General features: G+C 41.5%; 1 protein-coding gene across 2 annotated transcripts in view; it reads right to left on the bottom strand.

The window, feature by feature from the left end:
* Window positions 1-1,184, bottom strand: part of LOC108682001 (splicing factor 3A subunit 2) — a 15,509-nt gene extending 14,325 nt beyond the window's left edge. Inside the window, exon 1 of one of the 2 annotated variants that reach the window (XM_018171089.2) lies at window positions 1,115-1,184. The gene's annotated coding sequence lies outside the window, so the exon portion shown is untranslated. Of the gene's footprint in view, window positions 1-1,020 lie in introns of both variants that reach the window. The other variant, XM_018171088.2, reaches the window with a different exon arrangement.
* Between the last annotated feature and the right edge of the window lie 7,517 nt (window positions 1,185-8,701).

The raw sequence follows: 8,701 nt of genomic DNA, 5'->3' as shown, positions 1-8,701 counted from the left end.
CTCTAATATCATATAATTTCAGTAGGTATGAAATCTCGCGGCTCGAATGTCATAAATTTTTGTTTGATTAAAAAATCGCGGTTTGCACTTCGCAAACATGTCATTTCATAAAATTTTTAGATGTGTATAAGAGACAGGCTTTACCGTTTCCGCCAAAAATATCTTGCAGAAAAAACATAAACATCGTAATGTAAACAAATAAACAAAACGTTTGTTGAAGATCGCGCATAGTTGCGGTCATGTCAAAGCGGTCACTGGTCAGACTGTATATTAACACGTGCTGAACTTACAGTAGAGACAAATTTTATTGTTGCCGTTTGACTGTTTAATTAAGGGTAAAATTAGAGATTTGGGGTAACACGTGCATAAACTTTGTAAATAAATTCGCATTCGCACCTCATAAATGGCTTTTCATGGCCGAGATATGGAATTCACAGCTCGGTGAAATAGAATCACAGCTCGTAGAAATGGAATCACGGCTGGCAAATCCATAAAACCACGGCTCGAAAAATTCAGTCGCGGCTCGCCAAGTAGATATATTCCATACAGTACCATACTAGAATGACGTCAGTCACGTCAGTGACGTCACCATTTCAACCATCAATGAACGCATGGAACTAAAACAAAGCTTAATATAAAGGAAAAGCTGGAGAGGTGACAGAATTACCTACGATGTCGGAATATACCGCGTTTACCCTAAATATTCATAGCTGTGCCAACTCCTAGAACTTGAGTAAATTCACACCCTAAGCAAAATTTAATGATTGGGCCACAAAATTCTAAATGTATTGAAAATCTGTCTAGTTGGAGATGCATTATTTGAGAAATTGGTAGGAAAATTTTAATCCTGGACCAACTTCCAACTTCCAAGAGTGGGACTAATCACTAACTGAGCCTCTGACTCAGAGAGTGGAGACTGGGGACTGGCATCCAAATTTGTCAGATATCAGAATTTTCTTTGGCCAATTTATTATTGATATATAATTATCCTAGACCTAGCATTAAATTTATACCACTCACTAGAAATCGAATAAAATTTTCTCTCAATTTCAATACATAATTCAGTGATTATTGTCCGCCTAAAGAATTAGAGGCGGCAACGTTTTGCGCTCACCAGCAACGCCGCTAATTTCCGGCATTCTCTTACGACCAATAGAACTATCCTAGACTTTGGATGACGGAATTTCCAAATTGCTCTCTAAGCAGCAGCACACAATTGCAACTTTCCTTTTGAATTTCTCTTTCGCTCTATTTCATCTTAACCTTGACACGTACTTTTCAACCGCTATGGCTTCTGCTTTAATGCCGCTTTTATCTACACAAATTTAGTGATGCACGGCTGCGTACCCTACCATGTATTATTTCAACCATGGATCTCTACATTGTTGACTGATTTATAATCTCTTTACACGTAACGAATCCTACCTTCGAAAATTGAACATCGACGTGCTCGAAACTTTGCAAGTATATATATCAAGTTAGTTTCTGTCGAGTGATCGATACTATTGTCAAGCAGCTACTATCAGACCTTCCTAATTTATATAGGTAAAATCACAGTGGTAAATAAGGAATTTTTTAGACTCAGTTCAGTTCAAAATGGCCGATCTAGTTAATGTTTTTGTTCACTATTTTATGGGAGAAAAAACTGAGAAGCACACTCGGAGAAGTGGGAGGTCAGCAAAAAAACTCTCTTGCTTGACACTATAGCTATTATAATATTCTGTATTTAACTTTGATTTAAATAAACAAAACATAACGTTCCGCCCAGCAAACTCACCTCGTCCGTTAAAGTGCCCCATCGACAATCATTAATGAAGTCAATATATAGCGGTTTCAGCGTTTATTAGGCCGTAGGCCTGTCGCCGATTCTTAACATTGCAGAACATCTACAGCATTTTGCCGCTTTGCGGGCTTGAACACGCAACTCACTGCTTCAAATTCTGCTGTGCCCGCCCGGCTCCCCTGCCGATTCTGACGAGAAACTTACTTACTTGGTTACTTGGTTAAGATGAGGCGCGTCACCGACTGAAGTATTGGCGCCCCCATTCAGCATCTTCGTGGATTACTAAATGTTGTCAAGCATGTTGGTGTCTTGGAGGTACTTGATAATTATATCAGCAGGAAATTCGGGGGCTATGAGCGAGGACAGGCTGAAGGAGACTCCCGAGGCGGATGCAAGCAGCTTTCAGTTGGTTGCGATGAGGAGACAGTGCAGGGCAGTTAATGAAGAGGTGGTCAAGAGTGAGCCGGCATTGACATGAGGAGCACTGGTATGGGGGTGAGCTTGTGAAGTGATGGCCATGCGTCAGTAGGCAGACTCCCAGTCGAATCCGTGTGATGGCAACTTGATGTGGACGAGGAAGGGAATGTTGGGCTAGTGGGCCGAGTATTTGCTTGAAAGATGTGAGTTCTTGCGGTTGTGCAGACCATGCTCTTTGCCATTTAGTGTGAAACGTTTGAGTGATGAGTTGTTTGGTGTCAGCTGTCAGCAGAGCAGAGGGGCACCTGTGTGATCTGGGTGAGATCCAGTGAGGAGCGGGCCAGCCTGTCGGCAACGAGAAACTGACGCTCAAAACTAGCGCACAGAGCTGGGATCAAACCCGTACCTATCTGCTCCAATCCCTGATACTCACAGGTCTGTATGTATGAACTATTATTGTGAAATGTTGGGACGAGTCAAACGCACATAGAAATTAAAAATAATTTACTAATTTTTCTGCAGGCCAAAAAATAGAGAACTTCTTTAGCAAAAATGATCATACATAAAGCTGCAGCTACTTCAAGCTGCAGTGGTCACCAACAGTATTTAACTATGTATGACAGAAACTACGATTATGGTAAATATATATGTAGTATATTTAGTATTTGTCCCTTCATATATTCTTGTTCTCCTAAGGATAGCAAGCTCGTCGAAATGAATTTGTTGCGTAATTGCGCCCGAGGAAAAAGTTGTCAATAGAGGTTGAGGTCTCAGGTCTCAGAAAATAAATCAACAATTGTAATTATGATTGACAGGGGCAAGGTGGCCCAGTGATTATAGTTCAGTGATAAGCAACAAGGTCAACTTCTACGAATTATTTTGATTATTGAGTATCTGTTTTATTTAAAAATTGCTTTATTAAAAGTAGTTTGGTTTGAGATTGTTGTTTAATTTGGCTAAACTAAAAGATCACAAAGGAATAGGTAGATGATGGTGATATTGCGATCATATTAAGCTCTGCAGCCACCAATCGAGTGCTACCAATAACGGACATTAATTTGCAGAGAAGAAGAGGCCTTGCGCAAAAGTAGTATTTTTTTTGAGAAAATGTTCGCCTTCAGGGTTCAGTCTACTGATTTGCTCGAAGGAGGAGCCTTGCATTCTAGCTTCTTTGGATCACGAAGCACAAGGTATTTTTCATATTTTAAGTCAACTTTGTGACAGTGAATATGAAAGTTGGTGAATATTGATACAAGTGACTGGAAAAATAATTTTTAATTATTTCGTAATATTTCAACATGTGACTCGAAACAAATCTTTCCGATTTGGGAATCTCAGGTAAAGGAAATACCCAATAGATAAATAAATAAACATATTCTTGTCATTCTTTGTAGCAAATAAGTATCTATTGACTAATTTACATGTATTTTCACTTCAATATATAATAAGCAGAAAGTTGCATAACCTTTTAAAGTTTAAATCTACCGTAAATGAAATGAAAAATTTCTGTATTTTGAAGCGTAATAAATGAAAACTTCTACACGTAGAAACATGAAAGATTCGCTCATATTTTCAACGTAAAATCTTTTAAATAATGCATTTGAGCATTTTTATAGAACTTTCAAGTATTTATAAATTGCGTATATATCAAATTTAGTGAGGAACCAGATTCGATTCGGACGATTCTTCCTCCTTGTAACGCCTCAAACAATACAGACTCTCAGAGAGTCTGTCTCACAGTCGCAGATCACAAGTCAGTAACGATGCGGCCACGGTAGTGAGGTGTGCGCGTCTCGCGGCTCCAGTCCACGATGCAGACACGTGGTGCCTATCTTGGCACTAACATCAAAATGCCCTTTGGCCCAGACGGCAACAGCCAAATTAAAGTGTCTAGCATATTTTTGACTAGCGTTTAGCCTTTAAAATATATCTAATGACTTCAGATGTGGATCATGCAGTGCTAATAATTTTTTACGTGTCCAGCTTGCTTGTAAAGCTTAAATTATTGTTGTAAATGGTTTCGAGTCAACAGCGCATTTACTGTCAGCGCGTAATATTTAGCGACAAGATGCCCATTGTCGTTACATCTCATTCGAATAGCGACGATAATTATTTCTTATCGTTATGGTAGCAATGTAATACGCCCCAAAATATACGTATAGTCGTATACCGTAGTAATAAAGTATTGATAGTGCCAGTAAGTATAGTAGGTAAAAATATAACTCAGTACTCACTGCAGTGATTGACAGAGAGCGCATTTTCTCGTCGACGAAAACGTGAAGTCACGAATGAACAGACAGACAGACGGACGGACATGGCGAGCACAATAGTGCATTTTTTCCATAAATGAGAAAATGCGCTAACAAGCTGATATTGATTATATTCTCCACGTGTGCTAGTTTTCTAGAACCTAGAGGCTGCAGAGTAGGACAGTCTTATAGTTACATAACTTGCAAATCTTCAGCACGCATTTATGATGTAGTGTTTGCGACTGACTGTGACTCTTTGTATTATAATGTTGGATGTTATTCAAGTCAGGTTCCTGAAATCAGCGTTCACCGGATATTAGAGCAAGACACTACCACGCGCACTAGGCTTACAACCTAACTACCACACTTCACAGCAGCGATAACAGAGCCTGACTACGGTTAGCCTAACTTCGGTTAGCCTAACTTCGGTTCCCAGAGCCCAACTACGGTTACCAGAGCCTAACTACGGTTACCAGAGCCTAACTACTGTTGCCAGAGCCTAACTACGGTTACCATAGCCTAATTACGGTTTCCAGAGCCTAACTACTGTTACCAGGAGCCTAACTACGGTTACCAAAGCCTAACTACGGTTACCAGAGCCTAACTGCCGTTACCAGCGCCTAATTACGGTTACCAGAGCCTAACTACGGTTACCAGAGCCTAACTACGGTTACCAGAGCCTACGGTACTGCCGTTACCAACGCCTAACTACGGTTCCCAGAGCCTAACTACGGTTACCAGAGCCTACACTACGGTTACCAGAGCCTACGGTACTGCCGTTACCAACGCCTAACTACGGTTCCCAGAGCCTAACTACGGTTACCAGAGCCTACGGTACTGCCGTTACCAACGCCTAACTACGGTTACCAGAGCCTAACTACGGTTACCAGAGCCTAACTACGGTTACCAGAGCCTAACTACGGTTTCCAGAGCCTTCCGTTTCAACAAAGAACGATAGACGAGATGCAATTAAGTGCGGTGACCGTAACTTTTATTTCCCGATCGCTTACCGACCGCGTGATGATTGATGCACTGTAGTTGACTGTACCCAGGCGGAACGCCCTGACCTCGCGGGCAGGAAGAGCTAATCTGGGTTCATGAAAAGGGTTCACTCGCATTACTGATAACAAGAGAACCTTGTGGGTCGCCGCCGGTTCTCTTGTACGCGTTGTGGTCCGCCATTGCAGTGCGCTGAGGAACGTGAAAGAACCAAACACAAACTACGACTTACGATGCTGAAAAGTCAGACTGTATCAGACGTGAGCTATGGACAACTCCCTGCTCAGTGATATTCATTGCTCGGGACAACTTGATTATTAAATGTAAGAAAAATATATGCAAGTATCATTATGCCATTATCATTATCATAGTAGCATGAACTATTGGAGCTAACTCTACAGTTACAAATAAAAAGGGAATAATTAATTTAGATTTCGAGGCAGATCACTGAAGCAGATGTCGGGGCACTGATGAGCTTAACAGGAGGCACGTGTGATATAGGATAGGAAAACTTTGAGGACCTCGTCTTGAATGACTGCCTCATATGCTTTCGTAGCTCGTGTACACTGCCTCATCTGCGTGCGTGGCACGTGTGCGCAGCCTCATTCTCTGGCATCAGCTGCCGAATGGTCTCTGGCATCAGCTGCCTAATGGTCTCTGGCATCAGCTGCCGAATGTTCTCTGGGTACATATTATCACGGAAGCTGTGGCGCAGAGGCCCCCACGCCAAGTGCATCGCTATGTCCTTGGATCTTGACCCTGATGCTGGCTTAGCATTTGCGGTGTACAGATCCTGTAACAGGATTACGGGCGTCGCCACAATCCACTGTGATTGTGGACGACTTGCCGTTGTTGATGCGCCTATACGTCAACAATACTAATATAACCTTTGCCGTTACCAGTCAGTGGTTACTGTGACTTGGCACTTACATTGCTCATTTTAAATGCGCTCTCTTCGGAAATTATGCCAGGCTGAAGTATTACAGATTAGATCCCTAACGTTTATCCATTATTTGCTGGTAAGGTAGAGGCTGCTGGACAACATTTATAAGAACAACATTCTGGAACATTTTGGAGTGTCTGGGTATGTGGATGAAGTCCTGCGTCGGGCTGGCGCCATGCGGTCCATCTTGTACAGGTTTCCTTATCGGACGCCGGCTGTTGAATGCATTAATGAATCTCAGGGAGTTGGGGGGGTGGATATTCCGGTCATCATTCGAGCTCTTATAGATGAGAATGATACAGAGATGAGGTTGTCTGAACTGCTTCACTATGCATAAATTATGCCCGCTTGCATAGCCTTGGAGCTTAATAATTATGCGTGCAGATGCAGGAGACTCGGCAAGATTCTTGCGCAGCGTTTACACAGTATTTTTCTCGTGTACACCAATACGAATGTTGGTGGATACGTTTGAGTAGCGAGTTACTTTCTGCGCTATATCTACATATAATACGGGCTACTTTTGCATCTTTGTCTTTTACCTGCTTCGTACTTCTCTGATATTTGCAGCCAAATGTTCGAAGGTAAAAAGTGGCAGATAAGATTTATTAGTTATTTGTCCACATGCATTGTGAAGTCTATAAAGCGCATTGGTCGCGACACCGAGATGAGAGGAGCTAGCCGTGGGTTCGAACCTTAGTTCATTTCTCAGGGTCGCTGGTGGGCGCACTCGGTCGCCGTCAAAGGTGGTGCCTGCAGCATAGCCTTAGGTTGGTGCCCCAAAATGAACTCAGGGTACTTGCTACCTTACGGGATTTTCTGGTCTATGCCTTGCATAGACCTGAATTAATTATTCAATTAATTAATAATAGACAAGTGCATTAACACTAAGTGTTAATTAACTTTGCGTTGATTTACGTGATAATTGCGATCGTGACTCGCATTAGATTGATACGTCGTTCGCTCACTAAACATGTAAAGTGACGTGACAATCTAGATTTTCACCCTCGGTAGCTTGGTGTCGTGAAGGAACGTGCGTGTTGTGGGCAATTGATCATGCTTCTAAATTAATTACGAGCTTCAAAGACGAACTTAAATTGTATTCAGGGAAAAAATGTAGTTTCAGGGTTGCAATTAATTGAATATTTACGAATAATTCAAGATTTTAGTGATTGTTTACTAAAGGAACGTAGTAATTGGTCACTGGAATAATTATTTTATTTTTATCATTTATTATTGAATGAGTGTTTATAAATCAGTTCACTTTTGATAAGCAGAGGAATTTTATGAGTATTTCTGTTGTAATTTATTAATTGTTTAAGATTTTATCACGTATTTGTGCCCTGCAATGTCACGTTGTGCTTATGCTATTAAAGCAATTAATTAATCGGTCAAAATATTCACGATAAACAATAGCTGGCTAATGGTTTACAGCAAATAACCGCGACATCACAGCATGCAATTTCATGACTAACCTTTATTTATTCTCACAATACATCAATCTAGAGTATTAAATATCAAAATGACGTACGTAGTCATGTGGTAAAAATCACGTAGATTTGTAAATGCATGGGCATTTTACAACAAAAGCTGATTTTTTTAACGTACGCAGATATATCGGACATTTTATTTATTGTTCTCAAGTAGGGCTGGAGTGAGACGAATAACTTGCTGTTAATAACGATGTTATCAGCAAAGCTGTACTCGTTATCCTCTTATCTGTCACTTACTGCCCTCTTATCTGCCACTCACTACCCTCTGATCTGCCACTTACTACCCTCTTATCTGTCACTTACTGCCCTCTTATCTGTCACTTACTGCCCTCTTATCTGTCACTTACTGCCCTCTTATCTGTCACTTACTGCCCTCTTATCTGCCACTTACTACCCTCTTATCTGCCACTTACTACCCTCTTATCTGTCACTTACTGCCCTCTTATCTGTCAATTACTGCCCTCTTATCTGCCACTTACTACCCTCTTATCTGCCACTTACTGCCCTCTTATCTGTCACTTACTGCCCTCTTATCTGTCACTTACTGCCCTCTTATCTGCCACTTACTACCCTCTTATCTGCCACTTACTACCCTCTTATCTGTCACTTACTGCCCTCTTATCTGTCAATTACTGCCCTCTTATCTGCCACTTACTACCCTCTTGTCTGCCACTTACTGCCCTCTTGTCTGCCACTTACTGCCCTCTTATCTGCCACTTACTGCCCTCTTATCTGCCAATTACTGCCCTCTTGTCTGCCACTTACTGCCCTCTTGTCTGTCACTTACTGTCCTCTTGTCTGTCACTTACTGCCCTCTTGT

Source organism: Hyalella azteca, unplaced genomic scaffold, assembly GCF_000764305.2.
Source record: "Hyalella azteca isolate HAZT.00-mixed unplaced genomic scaffold, Hazt_2.0.2 contig1803, whole genome shotgun sequence".
Lineage (NCBI taxonomy): Eukaryota > Metazoa > Arthropoda > Malacostraca > Amphipoda > Hyalellidae > Hyalella > Hyalella azteca.
This window is presented reverse-complemented; position numbering and strand designations above follow the sequence as displayed.